This window comes from Pleurodeles waltl, chromosome 4_2, assembly GCF_031143425.1.
Source record: "Pleurodeles waltl isolate 20211129_DDA chromosome 4_2, aPleWal1.hap1.20221129, whole genome shotgun sequence".
NCBI classification, from domain to species: Eukaryota; Metazoa; Chordata; class Amphibia; order Caudata; family Salamandridae; genus Pleurodeles; species Pleurodeles waltl.
In genome coordinates, this window is record NC_090443.1 from 204,486,239 (window position 1) to 204,507,698 (window position 21,460).

Here is a 21,460-nt window from a genome sequence, read left to right on the forward strand (position 1 = left end):
TCTGCTTGCCAGGTGCCTCTCACCTCTTGCGTTGCTTGTCTCTCAACTCTACCTCCACCCCACCATGCCATATCGGCTCTTGGTACAGACAGCAGGTGCAGGAATGGGGCAGGCACAGGTAGACGCAGGACTATTGGTGACCAGGTGTCAATGACGTTGCAAGCCCTGAATACTTTCCTGGTGCTGAGAAATAGCTGCCAAGGTTTCAGATTGCTGGGTGTGACATTTTTATAAATTCAGTGTAATTATGAGGGACATTTCAACAATAATGAATGACACTTTCTTGCAGGCAAAATCAAGCAATGAACATGAGGGAAACATATAAATATCAGAAATTACACCCATTTGAGGAAGACATATTAACCCTCTGCGCTACTTTAGGATGAGTTTAAAACTGTCATTAGTCAAAAAGCTGATCTCGCTCCAGCACTCCAGTTTTCGCCAGACTTACCTTGACATATTTATTGTTGTATGAAAACTACTGGACACACAATCAATTGGGCCCCACTACCAGTTGATTTTAAATCCTTTATTAATATAAACCACCTTCCGACCCCCTCAGCTCAGCACCAGACGAAGTGCGCAAAAGTTGCACAAGTAATATAAGTATTTTTGTGAGAAACGCAGTAACTCACACAGGTAATTCAACTTTATAAAATACAGTTTTGAGTAGAGTACACGTTGCATGCAATGGTACATGTTGTTTGCAGTAGGGATATTAACCCTTTGTGTTAGTACACCATGCTGAGTCAAAAATGTCAGTAGGCAAAACTGTAACCTTTGCAGGAGCATTTATAAGCATCAGAGGTAATTTTTGCTGAAAATTCTGAAGGCCAAGTACTAAGCTTATCTGGCAAGTGTTTTGAAAGTGTTGTATCTGGTAAGAAAACTGAGGAGAATTTGTGTACTTCCGAGCAAGGAATGAAAAGCGTTTTGGATAGCAGCCATGCTCAAGAATTCCATACACAGAAATCATCACTGGTTACAGATGCTGTGCGCCCAAAAAGACAAGCAAAGTGAAGAGTTGATGCTCTCAATAATAAATTGGCTGTCAAATCTACAAAAAGCAAGAAAAATGTGAAAAGCCCTATTCTTGTTTTTGTGTCATGATGAATCCTTTGACATGAAATGGATTTTGGAACTGAATAAAGAATATTAGTTGCATGGAGTGCCAGCATTTGAATTATATGTGGCAGAACATATATATATATATATATATATCATGGGAAGCAGAGTACCAAAAATGACTGTCGCACTGGGTGCCACCAGCGCTAAAGGCTGTTATGATGGGTATGTGGTAAAATGAAGTAATAGTGTTTTTTTTCAGTGTCTTCAGAGAATCTGCTGTATCAGAGAAGAGGCGAAGGTGAGGTGACAACATTTACTATTTGACACATCACACACACCCATGAGAAATTCTGTGACTCTATCTGCCTTCTACGTAGGCTAGTACTTTAGAGGGGCAGTTTAGCCAGTAGCAGAGATGGCGTCTCATTGGATGACTGCTGCTCAAGCCCTAACTCAGGTTATGGAGGATAGCTCTGAAGCAGGATCAGAGACTGAGACAGCATCTGAGGGAGAGGACAATGGGGCAGAATCTGAGAGTGATTTTTCAGTGGGCGGAGTCCCATCCCACAACACCTCTTCCAGTGATTCTGAGGGAGTCGATGACGACAGTCGTGCTGTCCCTTCGCAAGCATAGTCTTTGCAGTGGGACAACAGCTAGCCGAACCCAGAGAGCAGGTGCGTGCGGCTCCAAGCACAGAGAGAGTGCTCTCTTGGCAGCCCCCCAATTTAGTTCAGCCCCAAATTCCACCTTTTACTGGTGACACTGGATGTGAAGTCGATACGGCCAACTTTTTGCCAGTCAACTAATTCCATCTATTTTTGGATGTTGACTTCCTTCAGGAAATTGTGCAGCAAACAAATTTGTGGGCAGACCAATTTTTGAGGGAGCATGGAGGTCTTCTAGGGCCTCGTTCTAGGGCACGCCTTGCGTTTAATAATGGGGTTAGTGCAGAAACCCACCTTGCAGTCCTACTCGACGACTCGCACTGTTTTGTTAACCCCCATCTTCGCACCATACATGAGCAAAGATCTTTTTTGCTACTGCAGCGCATGCTGTATTTCAATGACAGTTTTGCTGCATTGCCCTGGGACCATGCAGACCATAACAGGCTGTTCAAAATTTGGCCTGTTGTGGGACATTTGTCTGCCAGGTTTCCAGAGACTAATACACCTGGAAAGCATTTAGCAGTCGATGAGTCCTTGATCCTGTACAAAGAATGGCTGCTGTTCAGACAGTACAAAAGAGCTTTCTTTCGCATAAAGCTGTACATGCTGTGTGAGAGCTCTTCTGTCTATGTGTACAGCTTGAGAGTGTATACAGGGAAGGACTCTACCCTAAACCCTATTGGTTGCCCTTCTGCATTAGTGGTCACAGTTAGGATTGTATGGGAACTTGTCCAGCCACTCCTATACAAAGGTTATAACCTTTATGTGGACAATTTCTATTCAGGAGTAGAGCTGTTCAGTACTCTCTACAAAGCTGGCACTGTGGCCTGTGGTACAGTTCCTTTGTAACCGCAAAGGATTCCTGCAGGAGCTTGTTTGCAAGAAACTTCAGAAATCCCAGAGTTCTGCACTGTGTTCCAACAAACTGCTTGCAGTCAAGTTCTTGGATAGGCGTGATGTATATGTGATCACTACAATTCATGATGAGAGCACTTCCCCCATCATAGTTTGGCGTCAGATGGCCGATGTCCACAAGCCCATCTGTATACTTGATTACAGTAAGTACATGGGTGGAGTGGACAAGAATGATCAGGTTCTTCAACCATACAAAGTGTGTCTTAAAACTCCCACTTGGTACAAGAAACTGTTTACCCGCCTGATCCGAATGGCAACATACAATGCGTATGTTGTTTACCGTCAGACAACCATAGGAAGACTCATAACTTTCCTTGACTTCCAGTTGTCTGTAATTGAATGACTCACTGTTGTTACAGACGTAGCAGCAGTCTCCACCTCATATGTTCTGGAGGATGTGGCAAGGCTGCAGAAGCAACACTTTGCTGATCACATTCCTAAAACACCCAAAAAGGATTGTCCATGTCGTTGCTGTAAAGTGTGCAAAAAGCATGTAAAGCGACAGGAAAGTCGGTATCACTGTCCTCAGTACCCACCTCAACCAGGCCTCTTTGTCCCTACTTGCTGTACTTTATATCATACTAAAGCAAAGTTCTGGGAAATTGTCTGAGTTGGAGCTGCCGTTGGGTATTCCTTTCAGTGGCTGTGCATGGACACCGAACATCCATGTGCCACTGCTTCGTTAGGCAAGCAGGGACAGAATTTTACTTCATCTACGGCAGGAAATCATGTACTTCCTTATGGGCTGCTTGAGACCTATATCCACCGACAAAACACGGTATGTGTTCTGTTCAATTAACATGAATTATAGTCCCCATACTGCACATACTAGTGGACAGAACATATGCCACATTGTCATGGAGTACCCTGTGTGGCAAAATGTTAAAGGCATGACTGCATTTTGAAGTGCTTGTTAGGGAACGTATGTATGCTAAACAAGGATCACCATGATTGCCAATGAGAACCAGAGTAAGTGTAATAAGTCAAACAAATGTCCTGTCGGACATATATTTACCAACATTTCTACTTGTTTGAGAGTGTGCAAACTCAATTTGTAGCTTCACTTTCAAAGCAAAAGTAGAAGTGTTGGTGAATGAGTCCCACAGGATATTTGTTTGACTTTTTACTTTAGAGACCTTGGGATTTCTTCACCAGCATGTGTGTCTTAGTTTCAACTGTAGATATGCTCGCTCAGTACGAGGAATAGACCTCCCAAGGCATACTCGGACACCCCCAACTTGCATCCACAAACTAGTATAGGTTCACTTGGCAACTATACAGGATTAGTCAGGACTCTGATGAGGACAGAGACATGAAAGGGTAAGGAGAGCTAATGGTAGGTGTGCCTTTACAGGGATATTGCAAAGGTAGAAGGCAGATAGTAAAGGTAGTACAGATGTACATCATCTGCACCTATGGATTCAAACCCATTGGTGCCATCCCAGCACTGATGTACAATGACACATATGGGTCAGTGTTTGACCTGCTTTTCATGTTCATCCTCCATCAGATTGTAGTAGATGTTCAATTCGCTGTATGATAAGTGCATTACAGTCACAGCACTGCACATAATGTTGGCTGGGGCATATTCTACTTTCCCATGGACTCCCCTGTGTGCCAAACACTACCCTTTTTCATAGCCTATGACCTTCTCATAAGGAAACATTGCAAGAATGTCTGCCTTAGTTTCAAAGGTAGATGTGCTCACTCAGTTCGAGGAATTGCTTTGTACAGCATACTCGGACACCCCCAACTTGCATCCACAAACTGGAAGGAGTTGGATTTAGCACAGTGAGTTCGCTAAAGGCTCATGAAAAACACGTCTTCCTGAGCCTCTGTGGCTGTTATGGGAGTCATCAGTAAAGGTTTGTTACGCATGCCTTCGGTAATGTTCAGGAAGAAGGAGGCGGTTACTTGACAGGTGGTAAAATGTAGTAAAACGTATTCCGTCGTGTGGAGTATGAATGTGATGGGCCCTTTTTTGGTACTGTAAGTTAATGTGAGTGCAGTGATTGGTTGGATTGGTAAGATTGATAAGTATTCATGCTTTGAAACTATAATTTCTGGATGTGCTAAAACCAACCGGTGTGAGTGGTGGATTAACTTCAACATACTAGTACCAGGGGAGTCCAAGGATGCAGGACTTGGGTGGCTCTCACCAGTTTTCCTTCGCCCAGAATCCCCCTGAAATCACAAACTCTGCTTAAAAACACTTTTTCCCTGCATTTCAGTGAGACAAAGTCCTGGAGTCTGCAGGCAACCACAGATTTTCTACCACCCAGCATTCCCCTAAGTTTCCAGAGAAAAACGTTGCCTCACTTTAGTTCGTGGGCAAGTGACCACAACAGGGAAATGCCCAAAACGGATTGTGGAGACATCAAAATTACCTACCACAAAACAGCCTGTTTTTTTAAAGAAAGTAACCTGAGTATTTGGTCCTGGGCTAGGCGGCCAGATAGGGAAACCTACCAAACCAAGACATTTCTAAAAACCAGACAACTGGGGCAGTCCACGGAAGTGTGGCGTGTTTGGAATTCACAAAGTTTTCTTACCCAGTATACCCTGCAAAAGTGAAACATTGATTAAAAACACTATTTTGCCTTGCTTTTTCATCACAGAAACCACAGGAATGTGCAGGGATCCACACAGTTCCTACCACCCAATGTTTCTCCATGTGCCCTGATAAAAACACAACCCCACTTGTGTGACTGTGCCTAGTGCCTGCATCAGGAATGGAACACTCCAGGATTAACAGTAACCCTCATGCAAGGACTACCATTGACCCTGGTGTGATCACTTCCTGTCGCGGGCACGAGCCTACCCAAGCAAGTGAGGTACCATTTTTATCGGGAGATTTGGGGAAATCCCGGGTGGAAGGAAGTTTGTGGTTCCCCTCAGATTCCAGAACTTTGCAGCACTGAAATTTGAGAAAAAAGTGTTTGTTTTGCGAAATGTTGAGGTTTGCAAAGGATTCTGGATAACAGAATCTGGTGAGAGCTCCACAAATCATCCCATACTGGGTTCCCCTAGGTGTCTAGTTTTGAAAAATGTGTGGGTTTGGTAGGTTTCCCTAAGTGGATGCTGACCTACAGCCCAAAATTCACAGCTAGGCACTTTGCAAAAACATGTCCGGTTTCATGGGAAAAATGTGATGCGTCCACGTTGGGTTTTGGGGCATTTCCTGTCGCAGGCACTAGGCCTACCCTCACAAGTGAGGTACCATTTGTATCGGGAGATGTAGGGGAATTCTGGGTGAAAGGAAGATTGGGGCTCCCTTCTGATTCCAGAACTTTGCAGCACCTAATTTGTGAGGAAAAAGTGTTTTTTTTGCCAAATTTTGAGGTTTGCAAAGGATTCTGTGTAACATAACTCTGTGAGAGCCCCACAAGTCACCACATTCTGAATTTCCCAAGCTGTCTAGTTTTAAAAAATGTATAGGTTTGCTAGGTTTCTCTAGGTGCCTGCTGAGGTAGAGGCCAAAATCCACAGCTAGGCACTTTGCAAAAAACATGTCCGTTTTCTTTGGGAAAATGTGATGTGTCCATGTTGTGTTTTGAGGCATTTCCTGGCATGGGCATTGGGCCTACCCAAGCAAGTGAGGTACCATTTGTATAAGGAGATGTGAGGGAATGCTGGGTGGAAGGAAGTTTGTGGCTCCCCTCAGATTCCAGAACTTTGCAGCACTGAAATGTGAAGAAAAAGTGTTTTTTGCCAGGTTTTGAGGTTTGCAAAGGATTCTGGGTAACAGAACTCAGTGAGAGCCCCACAAGTCCGCCCATTCTGAATTACCCTAGGTGTCTAGTTTAAAGAAGTGTATAGGCTTGGTAGGTCTCCCTAGGTGCCGGCTGAGGGAGAGGCCAAAATCCACAGATAGGCACTTTGCAAAAAACATGTCTGTTTTCTTTGGGAAAATGTGATGTGTTCATGTTGTGTTTTGAGGCATTTCCTTTTGCGGGCACTGGGCCTACCCACACAACTGAGGTACCATTTTTATCTGGAGATGTGGGGGAATGCTGAGTGGAAAGAAATTTGTGGCTCCTCTCAGATTCCAGAACTTTGCAGAACCGAAAGTTGAGGAAAAAGTGTTTTTTTGCCAAATTCTGAGGTTTGCAAAGGATTCTTTCTAACAGAACTGAGTAAGAGCCCCACAAGCCACCTCATTCTGAATTCCCCTGGGTGTCTAGTTTAAAGAAATGTATAGGTTTGGTAGGTTTCCCTAGGTGCCGGCTGAGACCAAAATCCACATCTAGGCACTTTGCAAAAAACATGTCTGTTTTCTTTGGGAAAATGTGACGCGTCCACGTTGTGTTTTGAGGCATTTCCTGTCGCGGGCACTGGGCCTACCCACACAATTGAGGTACCATTTTTATCTGGAGATGTGGGGGAGTGGTGGGTGGAAGGAAATTTGTGGCCCCTCTCAGATTCCAGAACTTTGCAGTACCGAAAGTTGAGGAAAAAGTGTTTTTTTGCCAAATTGTAAGGTTTGCAAAGGATTCTTGCTAACAGAACTCAGTAAGAGCCCCACAAGTCACCCCATCCTGAATTCCCTTAGATGTCTAGTTTTCAAAAATGTATAGGTTGACTAGGTTTCCCTAGGTGCAGACTGAGCTAGAGGCCAAAACCCACAGTTAGGCACTTTGCAAAAAACAGGTCAGTTTTCTTTGGGAAAATGTGATGTGTCCATGTTGTGTTTTGGAGCATTTCTTGTCGCAGGCACTAGGCCTACCCACACAAGTGAGGTATAATTTTTATCAGGAGGCTGGGGGGAATGCTGGTTCTAAGGAAGTTTGTGGCTGCTCTCAGATTCCATAACTTTTTATCACTGAAATCTGAGGGAAAAGTCCTTTTTTTGCCACATTCCGAGGTTTGCAAAGGATTCTGGGTAACAGAACTTGGTGAGAGCCCCACAAGTCACCTCTTCCTGGATTCCCCTAGGTGTCTAGATTTGAAACATGCACAGGTTTGGTAGGTGCCCCTGGGTGCCGGCTGAGCTGGGGGCCATAATCCACTGCTAGGCACTTTCCAAACAACATATCAGATTTCAATGTAAAAATGTGATGTATCCATGTTGCTTTTTAGGGCGTTTCCTGTTGTGGGCACTAGGCCTATCCACACAAGTTAGGTACGATTTCTATCAGGAGACATGGGGTAACATAGAATAGAAGAACAAGTGTTACTGCTCATTGTCTTTCTCTACATTTTCTGCTTCCAAATGTAAGACAGGGTGTAATAAAGAAGTGAATTTGAGAAATGCCCTGTAATTCACATGCTAGTATGGGGACCCCCGAATTCAGAGATGTGCAAGAAAGGACTGCTATTCAACACCTTATCTTGTGCACATTTTGGAAATCCAGAAGTTTCCTTGATAACTATTTGTGACTCTTTATATTTCACCAAATGAATTGCTGTATATCCCGTATAAAATGACAACCCATTGCAAGGTGCAGCTCATTTGTTGGCTCTGGGTACTTAGGGTTCTTAATGAACCTGCAAGCCGTATCTATCCTCGCAAACAGAAGAGTCCAGCAGATGTAAAGGTATGTTGCTTTTAAAAATCTGACATTGCAGGAAAAGGTTACAGAGTAAAACATGGCTGCTTTTGGTCACCTCAATTTCAATATTTTTTTCATTTCAGCTGTTATTTTCTGTAGGAAAATCTTGTAGGACCTACACAAATTACCCGTTGCTAAATTCAGAATTTTGTCTCCTTTGCAGAAATGTTTAGCTGTCCGAGATCCAGCATTGGTTTTACACCCATTTCTGTCACTAACTGGAGGGAGGCTAAAAGCACAAAAAATAGTAAAAATGGGGTATGTCTGTGAGAAAGTAGCCTCTTTCTAGCCTTGTTGCCCCCACTTTTGGCCTGTTTGTTAGTATATGTCAGGGTGTTTTCACTGTCTCACTGGGATCCTACTAGCCAGGGCCCAGTGATCATAGTGAAAACCCTATGTTATGAGTATGTTTGTTATGTGTCACTGGGACCCTGCTAGCCAGGACCCCAGTGCTCATAAGTTTGTGGCCTATATGTCTGTGTTCCCTGTGTGATGCCTAACTGTCTCACTGAAGCTCTGCTAACCAGAACCTCAGTGGATTGGCTCTCTCTGCTTTCCAAATTTGTCACTAACAGGCTAGTGACTAAATTTACCAATCCACATTGGCATACTGGTACACCCATATAATTCCCTAGTATATGGTACTGAGGTACCCAGGGTATTAGGGTTCCAGGAGATCCCTATGGGCTACAGCATTTCTTTTGCCACCCATAGGGAGCTCTGACAATTCTTACACAGGCCTTCCAGTGCAGCCTGAGTGAAATAACGTCCACGTTATTTCACAGCCATTTACCACTGCACTTAAGTAACTTATAAGTCACCTGGTGAAGGTTGGGTGCAAAGTTACTTAGTGTGTGGGCACCCTGGCACTAGCCAAGGTGCCCCCACATCGTTCAGGGCACATTCCCCGGACTTTGTGAGTGCGGGGACACCATTACACGCGTGCACTGTACATAGGTCACTACCTATGTACAGCAACACAATGGTAACTCCGAACATGGCCATGTAACATTTCTAAGATCATGGAATTGTCCCCCCCCATGCCATTCTGGCATGGGGGAGACAATTCCATGATCCCCCGGGTCTCTAGCACAGAACCTGGGTACTGCCAAACTGCCTTTCCGGGGTCTCCACTGCAGCTGCTGCTGCTGCCAACCCCTCAGACAGGTTTCTGCCCTCCTGGGGTCCAGGCAGCCCTGGCCCAGAAAGGCAGAACAAAGGACTTCCTCTGAGAGAGGGTGTAACACCCTCTCCCTTTGGAAATAGGTGTGAAGGCTGGGGAGGAGTAGCCTCCCCCAGCCTCTGGAAATGCTTTGATGGGCACAGATGGTGCCTATCTCTGCATAAGCCAGTCTACACCGGTTCAGGGATCCCCCAGCCCTGCTCTGGCGCGAAGCTGGACAAAGGAAAGGGGAGTGACCACTCCCCTGACCTGCACCTCCCAGGGGAGGAGCCCAGAGCTCCTGCAGTGTGTCCCAGACCTGTGCCATCTTGGAAACAGAGGTGTTTGTGGCACACTGGACTGCTCTGAGTGGCCAGTGCCAGCAGGTGACATCAGAGGCTCATTCTGATAGGCTCTTACCTCTCTTGGTACCAATCCTCCTTCCTTGGTAGCCAAACCTCCTTTTCTGGCTATTTAGGGTCTCTGCTTTGGGGAATTCTCCAGATAACGAATGCAAGAGCTCATCAGAGTTCCTCTGCATCTCCCTCTTCACCTTCTGCCAAAGGATCGAACGCTGACTGCTCCGGACGCCTGAAAAACCGCAACAAAGTAGCAAGACAACTACTAGCAACCTTGTATCTCTTCATCCTGCCGGCTTTCTCGACTGTTTCCAGGTGGTGCATGCTCTGGGGGTAGCCTGCCTCCTCTCTGCAGCAGGAGCTCTGAAGAAATCTCCCGTGGGTCGACAGAATCGTCCCCCTGCAACCGCAGACACCAAAAGACTGCATCACTGGTCCTCTGGGTCCCCTCTCAGCATGACGAGCATGGTCCCTGGAACTCAGCAATACTGTCCAAGTGACTCCCACAGTCCAGTGACTCTTCAGTCCAAGTTTGGTGGAGGTAAGTCCTTGCCTCCCCACGCTAGACTGCATTGCTGGGTACCGTGTGATTTGCAGCTGCTCCGGCTCCTGTGCACTCTTCCAGGATTTCCTTTGTGTACAGCCAAGCCTGGGTCCCGACACTCTAACCTGCAGTGCACAACCTTTTGAGTTGTCCTCCGGCGTCGTGGAAATCCCTTTTTCTGACTTCGCATGGACTCCAGTTCACTCTTCTTCCAAGTGCCTGTTTAGGTACTTCTGTGGGTGCTGCCTGCTCTTGTGAGGGCTCTCTGACTTGCTGGGTGCCCCCTCTTTCTCCTCCTCCAAGTGGTGACACCCTGGTCCCTCCTGGGCCACAGCAGCACCCAAAAACCTCTACCGCCACCCTTGCAGCTAGCAAGGCTTGTTTGTAGTCTTTCTGCGTGGGAACACCTCTGCAAGCTTCATCGCGACGTGGGACATCCATCCTCCAAAGGGAAAGTTCCTAGTCCTCTTCTTTCTTGCAGAACTCCAAGCTTCTTCTAACAGGCGGCAGCTTCCTTGCACCCTCAGCTGGCATTTCCTGGGCTCCTGCCCACTCTCGACACTGTCGCGACTATTGGACTTGGTCCCCTTGTCTTACAGGTACTCAGGTCCAGAAATCCACTGTTGTTGCATTGCTGGTGTTTGTTCTTCCTGCAGAATCCCCCTATCACGACTTCTGTGCTCTCTGGGGGTAGTAGGTGCACTTTACACCTACTTTTCAGGGTCTTGGGGAGGGCTATTTTTCTAACCCTCACTGTTTTCTTACAGTCCCAGCGACCCTCTACAAACTCACATAGGTTTGGGGTCCATTCGTGGTTCGCATTCCACTTTTGGAGTATATGGTTTGTGTTGCCCCTATACCTATGTGCTCCTATTGCAATCTATTGTAACTTTACACTGCTTGCATTACTTTTCTTGCTATTACCTGCATAATTTTGGTTTGTGTACATATATCTTGTGTATATATCTTATCCTCATACTGAGGGTACTCACTGATATACTTTTGGCATATTGTCATAAAAATAAAGTACCTTTATTTTTAGTAATTCTGTGTATTGTGTTTTCTTATGATATTGTGCATATGACACCAGTGGTATAGTAGGAGCTTTACATGTCTCCTAGTTCAGCCTAAGCTGCTTTGCCATAGCTACCTTCTATCAGCCTAAGCTGCTAGAAACACCTCTTCTACACTAATAAGGGATAACTGGACTTGGCACAAGGTGTAAGTACCTCTTGTACCCTCTACAAGCCAGGCCAGCCTCCTACAATGTCCCAGTAAAAAGCCAAAATTGTGTTAAAAAATGATTCAAGTCAGTCTGTTCCTGAAAGCTGGGAAGATGGTGATTTTACCACCACAAATCCTTTGTTGATGCCATTTTCAGGGGAAAAACCACATGCTTTCTTCTGCAGAGCTTTTTCCCCATTTTTCTGAAAAAATGAAATTTTAGCTGTATTTTGGCTAATTTCTTGGTCTCCTCCAGGGAAACCCACAAACTCTGGGTACCTTTAGAATCCCTAGGATGTTGGAAAAAATTGACACAAATTTGGCGTGGATAGCTTATGTGGACAAAACGTTATGAAGACCTAAGCACAAACTATCCCAAATAGCCAAAAAAAGGGCTCAGCATGGGGTGGAGCAGTAGCTAAGGGTTTAATGTTCATTAATCTTTCTACATGTCAGTCAATATTTTTCTTATTAATACAGACCTGAGTGGCCAGTACGAGTCTTGCAGCAGGGTCTGCACAGTACTCAGATGCGGCACTGCTGTAAATGCATCTCCAGTGGTTGCGGTCACTCCCTGCTTCTCCCTCACAGCATGCAGGTGGTCAAGGTGCTGAAAAAGTGTGATTAATAGATTTTAATGTGATCATGCAGACCACCACATTAAAATGTGTTAGTCTAATGCCTCATGTTTGGCATGTGGCAGAGTGGGCACTCCTTGTGGGCTGCAGTGATCCAAGCCACGGGCGGGGCAGCATAGGCATCCTTGCAGTCACTCTCTGTACTCCGTCCTCTCTAATTATAGATGTATGCATGACATTGCCATGTGCAGTTGTCGCCCTCAGGGTGTTGGGCATGCATGAAGAGTTTGCCACAGGGTGAAGGCCGTTCTTAGTGCAGGTTCAACAGCCTGGGTGTCTGAAAGAAGTGAGCTGTCCAGGTTAACACTGAGGGGGTCATTCTGACCTCCGCGGGCGGCGGAAGCCGCCCGCCTGGCGGGAACCGCCAGAAGACCGTACCGCGGTCGAAAGACCGCAGCGGTCATTCTGAGTTTCCCGCTGGGCTGGCGGGCGACCGCCAGAAGGCCGCCCGCCAGCCCAGCGGGAAACACCCTTCCATGAGGATGCCGGCTCCGAATGGAGCCGGCGGAGTGGAAGGGGTGCGACGGGTGCAGTTGCACCCGTCGCGATTTTCAGTGTCTGCTTGGCAGACACTGAAAATCTTGGTGGGGCCCTGTTAGGGGGCCCCACGACACCCGTTACCGCCAGCCAGGTTCTGGCGGTCAAAACCGCCAGAGCCAGGCTGGCGGTAAGGGGGTCGGAATATGGAGGATTCCTTTGGGCAGCGGGAAACCGGCGGGACACCGCCGGTTTCCCGTTTCTGACCGCGGCTGTACCACCACGGTCAGAATGGCCATGGGAGCACCGCAGGCCTGTTGGCGGTGCTCCCGCGGTCATTGGCCCTGGCGGTCCATGACCGCCAGGGTCAGAATGACCCCCTGAGTTTATTAGTGAATATTCATGTATTGTGAGTGCTGAATTTGCATAGAAAATGTATTAACTTAGAGAAAAATAATGCACGCATTTGAATGTGCACCCACCAGAGTGACCACCAATGTCCACGAAGTTACTTATTAATATCTTATTAATATGAAATGTTGAGCTTATGTTTGTTTAATGTAGTAGCATGTCATATTAAAGGTTATGCATTATGTATTAGCTTTGTTAATTGTAGGCCTCAATTAGTGAGGTCTTGGCCTAGTTGCATGGCATCATGTCAAGCTGCATTTCTTAGGCGTTTTATAAAATGGATGCTTAGAGAATTAAATTGTGATTTTCCACTGTACTGACCATGTGCTTGTAGCTGAAGTTAGTTCTCATGAGAAATTGCTTGCTAGAAGATGCTGTACTTGCTAGTGAAATAATGTTTAATGTAGTATGTGTAAGACTGACCTTCCCGGGAGAAGACAATGGATGCACTGACTGGAGTATAAGCTGCAACAATATTGATACCTGACGAGCCGAATGATGGGAGCGGGAGAAGAGGAGACAATCATCGACATGTTAACCATGTACTAGTAAAATTGTAGATTTGAGGTTTGGTATTACTGGACTAAGTATGAACATGCGATTCATTGACCAATTAGGACGTGGGAAGTAGTTTTAGGAAATCTAACTTAACTAGACTGCACAGAGAGAAGAGAGTCCATTAGTTGTATACTTTCGAACTGCCCAGAGAGCCCACTTTTCGATTATTCTTTTCCGAACTGCTTAAAGAGACTTTGCTTATTCTGAACTTTGAGACTGAATCCTGATGTCTTGCTGACCGAACTGATGTCCTATTGACAAAGACTGTCACAGCTTGCTGAACCATATTGAGGACAGGTATACTGACAATGTTACTGATTGTTATGTCTGTTTGTTTTTGTTTCTAACTACCAACCGCTATTTTGATCGAGCCATAATTAGATATTTTTCCAATTTGTGTGACGAAGTTGTTTTTCATGAAGTCCAACCATGCTATTCTAATCCGATGTTAGTTAGGGTTCTCACTGATGAAATTCACTACATGTAATAACAGTTGATGTCTTTTCCTTGCTGAGTCTAAATGTATGTTATATCATTTGCGCAGTTATTCTTGCTATTAATTTGTACTGTAACGTCAGAATGTGTAGTAGCTCAAGATTTGATTAGATTGTGATTCTTTTGCCGCTTTGGTGAGCCAGTATTGTTCTTATATGTTTATCATTTGATTTTGAGATTAAGTTATGTGGCATTAGCATTATTAATATAGGGAAATAAACATTCAAATTTTTACATAAAGGTGTGGTTATTCTTGACGTCAAGGTCATGGTGTGTGGAAACTACTGACTCTTAATGATTATTGATGTCATTGATTGTTATTAGCTATTGATTTGTATTGGTATGGGGTTCATGGTGGGAAAAACTCAAAGCTCAGTCAAAAGATCCATCGGCCTATTTCCATATCTCTTGTAAGTTTACTTAATAAGGTCTGACGCGCTAACATCCATGAGGGGTTGTGCACAGGGCAAAGGCTTTTTCATCAGCAGATTTCCCATGCATGTGCCGTCGGTTACCCATAGGAGATGGCTGCTTCTGAAGGGTTTGGGGCTTCGGTCTTTGGAGAGAGTGGGCTGTCTGTAACGAATTATGCATAGGATGAAGACAATGCCCAGGTGGGGCTTGTTGACCCAGCTGTGATTGGTTGCCCACGGAGGGGGGTTTTGCAGTCCCCAAACGTTTCAGCACAGGGCAAAAGCAGTGCTTAGTGGGCATTTGGCTACCCAAGGAGTCTTGGATGTCTGGAAGAAGATGTCTTTCCATGAGGGCTTATGCATAGTGCAAAGACTGTACGTAGCAGAGCCTTGCCCACTCATGTGCAGCTGATTGCCCACAAGAGCTTAGCTATGCACAAAGACTTCAACACAGCACAAACACCATTCATAGTAGGGGAATTTGGTCACCTAAAAGTGCTTGGGTGTGTGGAGGTAGTGGGCTGTCCAAGAGGGGTTATACACAGGACAAACACCATACACAGCAGAGGCTTGCCCTCCTGTGTAAGGTTGGTTACTCACAGGGGTGTTGACTATCCGCAAAGAGTTTGGAAAAGGGTGAGGCCTGTGTACAAAATATTTGGATGCCCATGGGGGCTTATGTGTCTGGAAGGAGAGTGACTGTGAAAAGTTCTGTACGTGGTGAAAATTGAGTGCAGCACAAGCTTGTCTACCCTTGTGCGGTAGCTTGCCCATGGGGATATAGCTATCCACGAAGGGTTCAATAAAGGCGTCAAGGCAGTATATAGTGAGCTTTTGCTAACTAAGGGGGCTTGGGTATCTAGACTGAGTGAGCTGTCCATCAGAAGTTCTGTACTAGGCAAATAGCACATGCAGCAAAAGCTAGCTCATCCATTTGTGTTTGGTTACCAGTGAGATGGTGTCTATCTAGCAACAGTTTAGCACAGGGCAAAAACAGCGTGTAGAGGGGATTCAATGACTTAAGGGGGGTTTACTTGTCTCAAAGTACTGTACTATCCATGAAGGTTTGTGCATACAATGTACAACATGTGCAATATGTGCTTTCTATACCATATGGACTGTTCCCCACAGGAGGCTGACTCTTCATGAAGGATTTAACACCAGGCAAAGATAATTTCATGTAGGAATTGAATTTTGTGAATTAACTGTGCTATATTATTTTGTATGACTGGGGTGCTTATGAAGGTTTATGCACAAAGAGATCACTGTGCACAGAAAACGTTTGACCATCTATCTGTCCCAGGTTGCCTGCAAGCAGATTGATTCTTTGTAACTAACTTAGCCCACATGGAAGGCCATGTTTAGTATGGGTTTGGCTCCCTGAGTGGGTTTGAGTATCTGAAGAGAGTGCGATTTCCGTAAAAGGTTGTTGACTGAGTGAAGACTGTACACACCCATCTACGCTTGGTTGCTCATGGGGGGTTGACTCTCCATAAAGGGCTCAGCAGGAGTCAAATACCATATCTGGTAGTGGTTGCAATGCCTATGTGAAACTAGGTGGATGGAAGGAGTATCCGGTGTGCAATGGACTGTACTCATGATGAACACCATCAATAGTAGGGGCTTTCCAACCTCTGTTAGGTTGGTTGCCCACAAATTGCCTTTCCGCAAAGATTTCTGATGGGGCAAAGGCCGTGATTAATAGGGGTTTCTCTACCTTAGTAGTCTTTGGTGTGTGGAGGGAGTGGTCTGTCTGTGAGTGATTCATTCTAGAATGAACACCGTTTCTAGTAGGAGCTTGCTCACAAATCTGCACGTATCTACAATATCGAGCATCTGCAAAATTATGCATCAAAACACATCTTTAGTTTTCTCTCTTCCATACCAAGCAACACACTTTTGTTGACTTCTCTTTGATAAAGTTTAGTACCTCTGTAAAAAGTGGGTTTTACTATAGCTACACTATTAGGGAGATTTGGGTTACAGAACGAACTGAACAGTTACATTATAACCTTATTAAATTACTTGGATAAGCTTATCAGATTGAGGTGCATGAGAGAAAGGGAGGCCAATTGCCAGAGCCCAGTGAGATTTTTCCAGCACCAAGAGAACAATCTGGTGTACACACCATTACTCGTTGGCATATGGAGTGAAACATCAAGGATGCATGCTGGGCCTGTGAATTAATACTATGGATAGATTTATGATTACTTAAGAATACTTGTCCTGGGATGCAATACATGACCCTGCAACTTGCAGAAATACAATATATATTCCTTGGTTGTCAGTCTGCCAAAGTATACGTCTTGAAGACTTGGCAAGTGAGTAAAACGTATTTGCTGCAAGCCCTTCTTTTACTGACTACCAGGAATATCGAAAGAAAATCTTTTTGAAAAACAGTAAAGAAGATTCTTTAATAAGGTTGGATTGATCAACTGTTATATACTTTGTCTGAGTGGGACCTAATTGGGAATTGTCGTTCTTCCTCCATGACATTGGGAAATGCATAAAAGTGATATTATTTTTGGAGTGCTGAAATTAGTTTTTGAAGTCTAAAGCTAGACCCACAATCTGTACAAAAGTCCGTACAGCATACCTATCTCCAGTGCTTCAACCTCTTATAGTATCAGTGAAGCTCACTAAAGTGTGAAAGAACACAATGTCATCTTAAACTGAAGTCCATCACCCATGCTTTAAAACACATATGAGTGAAACATAATAATGACACTAGATGAAACCAGAGTGCAGGCTGGAAAATTGTTTGTTTTAACAACATTATTACCCTCATTATGACATTGGTGGTAAATCCCACTTTCAGCCGCGGTGACGGCTGCCAACATACCGCTGCAGTGGCGAATATCCGTTGGCCATATTATGACACACACACACCAATCTGACAGAATACTGCCACATACACAAATCCACCAGCCCAAAGGTCAATGCTAAAGTGGCGGTACCAACACCCATACCGCTACGCCAACAGAACAACGCCCACCACATTATGACCAACAAATCACCACGGCGGACATTCAGTGGCGTTAAACCATTGGCTGTACATACTGCTGTGCTTAGAATGGACACCCACATACAAAACAACACCACATTGGCCAAATACTAAAAACACACACCTGACACTCATACATACACCACACCCACCCACCCACCCACTGCACTATAAAACACACGCCCACATTACCCACAACCCTTTACAAACAACAATTACTGCCAGGAGATTGACAAGAACAGCACAGAGACAACTAGACACACACACCACATACACCCACACATCCATCATGCATCCCACATCACACACCCCACCACATTACTCAACACACTCTCACCAACATACACCACACAGCACCCATGTCCCCAGAAAGGCACCTCCGTTTTCAGTGAGGAGGAGTTAAGGATCATGGTGGAGGAAATTGTTAGGGTTGAGCCACAGCTGTTTGGAGCACAGGTTCAGTAGATATCAATTGCCAGGAAGATTGAGCTAAAGGGGAGAATCGTGGACAGGGTGAATGCCGTGGGACAGCACCCAAGAACAAGGGACGACATCAGGAAGAGGTGGAAACATACAGGGAAAGTTTTGTTCAAAGGCAGCAAGGCACCAGCTCGCCATACACCTCCTCCTCCACAGCTCACAGCCTGGGTGGAACAAGTCTTGGCACTACTGCATCCTCAGGGACTCACTGGAGTAGCCGGAGGACTGGACACTGGTAAGTCAACATTTACCACTTATCACCCCCATACGTGCATGCCATCACACCCCCTCACCCTCACTCCCATCACTCCACTCCATCCCACACACTGCACCAACGCAGATGACTAACCCCAATGCCAAGCCCTGCATGCCATACCAATGCATGGACAGCCCTCCCAGCTCTGCATGGACACCCCATCACCAAAGCATGCACAGCATGCACAAACAAAGGTGGCAGGGAAACAGCAACGATAGAGGGGAAGCTAGGGACAGACAATATGTCACAGGCATGAAGCATAATACATCACTTACATCCCCACAGGTGCCCCAGCCAATGTCAGCGGAGAGGAGGTGCCACCACTATCCAGTCCCCCAACAGAAGGTGCCCCCAGTGATCACAGTAACTCTGGACTTCAGGATCTGGCCCAACAACCTTGCCCATCAGGGACCACTGGACAGTCGGTCACCCAAGCCCACTTTCAGTCCACCACAGAGCCTCCCCCATCAGTATCCAACATCATAGCACCCACCCAGCATACCCACACCTCTGTCTCCAGAACACGTCATTCAGCAGTGTGCCCATCTGTACAGTGACCCCAGACCACACCTTATACCCAAGACAATCAGGGACCTGGGGTCAGTGGCAGTGGGCACACCGTTTGAGGGACAGAGGCACAGGCCAACAGGAACACTGGGAGGACCACTGTGTGCCAGGGGGAGGGCAGGCCCAGGGTACCGACTCTCCAAAGGCACTCACCGAGATCCTGGGAGCCTACCAACATTCCCAGGACACGATGGGGCAGATCCTTGACAACGTGCAGGAGAACAGGCGGCTGCAGGAGGAACAGTATCAGGGGATCAGGGAGGACTTGCAGGCCATTAACACCACCCTGATATCCATAGCAGGGGTACTGGCAGACATGGCCAACATCATGAGGGAAGCAACAGCACACCAACAGGCCCCTACCACTAGCCAGTCCATTGACCAACCCTCTACTTCCACTGCAGCTAGTGGGCAGAAGGCCCCACCACAGGACCAACAGGCCACCAGCACCCCTCCCCTGCAGAAGGTGAACCTCCCCGCAAACGTTCCCTGCAACCCAGCCAGCAGCCAGAAACACTTGTAAAGACCACCACCAGGAAAGGAGACTCTCCTGAATGTCCCCCTTCTGTCCCACACTTTCATCTTGTCCACTTTGAGCTGCTTTTGCTCCCCTTCCTATGGTCCCTTGGACACTGCACCTGTGTTACAAACAGACTGGAACAATACCCTGGACTTCCCTCCATCATCACCCCATTCCGTTGCACTTTTCCCTCAATTTCATAGCTCTGCAATACACACCCTTGAACACGACTTGACTACTAGTATTTTATGTTTTGAAAATGTGCATTTATGGAAACAGTCATATCTAGTGCAAATGATCTGAACACTGTGGGAGCATGGAAATAAGGACCTGTAACTGTCTGAATTCATCACATCAGTACACAGTTCTTATCTCACTAACATCTGTAAAATGACAAGCCACAGGTGACAGTAAGTTGAGATGCAATGGAAGTTAATACCATTATGCTACAGCCACACAGAATACATCAATAGTCAGAGGAATGGTCAGTTGCACTGTCTCACCTGTGTGTCATTGGAAGTATTGACGTATAACTGATGTTCTGTTGTCCTCATCCTCATCCTCAGCCCCTCATCCACACTGTCCTCAGGGGGCTCTGCTGCCACAGGGGCATCTCCAGACTCCTCCTCCTGCAGAAAGGGTACATGCTGTCTGAGGGCCAGACTGTGCAACATGCAGCATGATACTATCTGGCAGACCTTCCTGGGTGAGTAGCACAGGGATCCAGCTGTCAGATGGAGGTACCTGAACTTGGCCTTCAGGAGCCCGAAGGTCCTCTCGATGAACCTTCTGGCTCATCCATGTGCCTCATTATAACGTTCCTCAGCCCCTGTCATGGCATTCCTCACAGGGGTCAGCAGCTACAATAGGTTTGGGCAGTCAGAGTCACCTGCAAGTTTTGAGGGACAACATTTGGCCTCGCACAATGATTTGGGGATGACACCTGAAGGCATACACTAACATACAGTGGGTGGGGACCATGGCTCACCTATTAGCCACACCCTGTGCCTCTGTAGTTGGCCCATCACATTTGGGATGCTGCTAATCCTCAGAACAAAGGCATCATGCACGGACCCAGGATACTTAGCACTGATGTGGGAGACGTACTGGTCCGCCAGGCATACCCTTTGCACATTCAGTGAGTGGAAACTCTTCCGATTCCTGAACACCTGTTCATTCTGGCAGGGGGGACTAACGCAATATGTGTACTGTCAATGGCCCCAACAATATTGGGTATATGTCCCATTGCATAGAATCTGGCCATCACAGTGGCCAGATCTTCCACCTGGGGGAAAGCTATGTAGCTGAACATGTGTTTCACCAGGGCAGACAAAACTCTTGCCTGCACGATTGAGAACATTGGCTGTGACATTCCTGCTGCCAAGCCCACTGTCACTTGCAAAGAACCAGTTGCCAGGAAATGAGCACGGATAGCACTTGCACAAGAGGGGGGATCCCAGTCAGATGACGGATAGCAGATATCATGTCAGGCTCCAATTGGGCACACAGCTTTGTGATTGTGGCGCTGTACAGTCTATAGGTGAGTATTATGTGCCTGTCCTGCAGTGTAACCAAGTCCACAAGGGGTCTGTACATGGGGGTATGTCTCCTCCTCTTATTTATCCACAGCGGTGGGTATCTAAGGGACACAAGAGTGGGTAGGCTGTCACAGTTTGAACAATGGAACCACAACCTCAGTGTACATAGTGCATTTATGTGATGGGACAGTGAGAATGGCGAGGTATGTGCTAATCTAGGCTGTGATGCAGTTAAGGTTGATATGACCGCTGTCTGCCACCATGAAATGGCGACCACCTGTCCTGTATGTAGGGACAGGTGGAAGTGAGGTAACTCCGCTGATGTTGGATGTCGTGGCGGAAGACGGTCTTGTACCACCGTGCAGTTCCTCATTGATAATACGGGGCTCTATGGAATACAGTAGCCAATGGGAATCTGAGTCGGCGGTGACGGTGTACACTGCCGCAGACGTGATTGCCATTTTCTATCTGATTCCTCACTTGTTTCCTGACCTTGAACAGGAGAACACCTACAATGCGTATGCTACTGTGACCTGTGTCTGGAAACTAACATGGCCCGTGTGACCTTCGGAGGAGTTGGAGCGATTGGTAGATGGGGTCCTACCCCAGTATG